Source organism: Vitis riparia, chromosome 13, assembly GCF_004353265.1.
Source record: "Vitis riparia cultivar Riparia Gloire de Montpellier isolate 1030 chromosome 13, EGFV_Vit.rip_1.0, whole genome shotgun sequence".
NCBI classification, from domain to species: domain Eukaryota; kingdom Viridiplantae; phylum Streptophyta; class Magnoliopsida; order Vitales; family Vitaceae; genus Vitis; species Vitis riparia.
Window position 1 is genome coordinate 20191488 of NC_048443.1, and position 2491 is coordinate 20193978.

General features: G+C 24.8%; 1 non-coding gene across 1 annotated transcript; it reads right to left on the reverse strand.

Moving 5' to 3' along the window:
- Positions 1-892: 892 nt before the first annotated feature.
- On the reverse strand, positions 893-966 carry TRNAR-UCG. Its single transcript has one exon. It is a non-coding gene; the product is annotated as a tRNA-Arg (tRNA).
- Between the last annotated feature and the right edge of the window lie 1525 nt (positions 967-2491).

Sequence of the window (2491 nt, forward strand, 5' to 3'; positions counted from 1 at the left end):
ATTTATTTCATTAATTTTAAGGGATAAATTTATTTATAAAACATTTATATCTAAGGTACTGTAGATACATAAGTACCATAAAATATTTATTATAAAAAATGAATCAAGAATATGAAATCATAATTATAAATATACTTTTATTAATACAAGCAAATGAGATAAGAAAGACTTTGAGATTAAGAATAAGTTAATTATTTTAACTTAATACTTAAATTTAAAAATAATTTTAAGTTGTAATATTAAGTTGTTTTACCGAAATATGTTTAATTTATTTGATAATTTAAATAAAGTTATTAAGTCATATTAAGTCTTTTAATTAAGAATTAATGGGGTAAGAATGATGAAATATTCCTCATATTTGTAAATTTAACATTTTCCATATTTTTGCTTTGAGAGTAATCCATTTTTGACAAAAATGCCCTTAATTATTTTAAATATTTATATATAGGTTATTTTTTAAAAAAAAAAAATATTTTTACAAGAAAAGAATAAAGACATTTTTGTCAAAATATGATAAAAAGTTAGATTTCCAAAATTAGGTTTTATCTTTTAATCAAATAACTCTTAAATCAATTTGCCAAACACTCTCTTTGTTGGGTATGCATTAGCTTCCAATATTTAAACCAACCTCGAATTTCTTGGTTTTTGAATCAAATTGAAAGTTTTGAAAAACAATTTTATCTGAATAAAAAAAATTTATTATTCTTTTCTATATTTTTTCAATGTTTGACTTCTACAATCGAAAAGAGGTTAATTACGGGACTGTCAAACTTTAATTTTGATAATTTCTATTTTATATTAAATTTAAATATAAAATTTTATGAAAAAACGGAATCAAATGAATTTATAAAAAAAAAAAAAAAAAAAAAAAAAGAAAAACACTAAAATGGATCGACCACAGTGGGAGTCGAACCCACGACCTTTTGATCCGAAGTCAAACGCGCTAATCCACTGCGCTATGCGGTCTTGACGTGAAAGTTGTGGCTACCTGTTTTAAAATAACAAATTTAATTTCATTATTTGTTCCCAAAATTTATGAGTTTCTTTATTTTTTATTCTTTAAAATAGTTTTTGAAAGTAAAAATTGCTTTCATTTACTTTTAAGGATAAAAAAAAATATGAAAATTTTTTTCTTTCAATATTTTTATTTTTATTTTAAGCAAACTCAATTTTTTTTTTAATTTATATTTCCATTATGAATATGGATATCTTTATAAGAGGGGAAAGACATTTCGATAAATAAAAAAATAAAAATAAAAACAGTCCTTTTAGAGAGAAAAATTGTGGGAATGGGTTGAGTGCAAAAATGTTAGGCAAAGTAATGCTTCTCGTCCAAATGGGCAGTCATATGGCTAAGAGCTATTGCTCTTTTTCTTTTTTCTTTTTTTAAATAAAAAAATTCATTATTAAATCATAGTCGTTAATGTTGGTTTTTAGTATAATCTTGATTATAGCTTAAAATTATAAGAGCAAATGTTAATCCTAGTATATTAAGTAACACCAAAGTTGCTAATGTTGGTTCTAATGCAGCTCAAAACTACTATTGACATTGTTACTTCTAATATAATTTTGAATATGGTTTAAAACCATCATTAACAAGATTGCTTTTAATATATTTATTATGTCGAAGCATCAATTGCTAATGCTGATTCTTATGAATTTATCAACTTGGTTTAAGGCTATGGTTGTTAATCTTGGTTCTAATGTAATTAGAAAATTTTTAAAGATATAATATCCTTAAAATTTTCTATTTTTCTCCTATTATATTTACGCAGTGATTCATATGATATCTATTATGAAGAATTGTTATCCTATTATTGTCCTCTCAAATTCTATTAATTGTTTGATATAGTTTGATTGATTCATCTATGATCATTGTAATTGGTTGATGAGAAGGATCAGTGCAAAAAGTTACATTTGACTAATATGTTAGCTTCAATGATGTTATAGTTTGACTTCCATTATTGTATGTATGACAATATCACTATAACGAATAGGAGAGGTCATCAAATATGTGAACTCATCCTTCAATGCCCAATATTGACCTATGCTTTCATATATTTCTTTTAAACTATAATGTTGGCCAAACATACAATTTGGGAAGACTTATTTTCCATTAAATTGATGGATATTTTAGATAAATGTAATACTACATTCTACAATGGATATATTTAGTTTGTAAGCTTTCTTGGTTGAGTATTGATCAAGGCCAGGTTGAGAGTTCGTCGAACTTTGAAAAAAACAAATGGTTATTTGTTGAGCATTAAATATAGTAATAAGTAGGCAACTAATAAAATTGGAGCTCGATCGATCAAACATTTACTGTTTAAGATGTTCGAGCTTGTTTTCTATAAATTGGAGAGTCCACATGCATTTATTGATAAGAGAACAACTACATTAACTCGCTTACCTACCATTTTCTCTCATTCAAAGTTCTCTACCTAAGTACATTAAATCTTTCATTTGCAAATCCTTTAGTGTACCCTCTTCA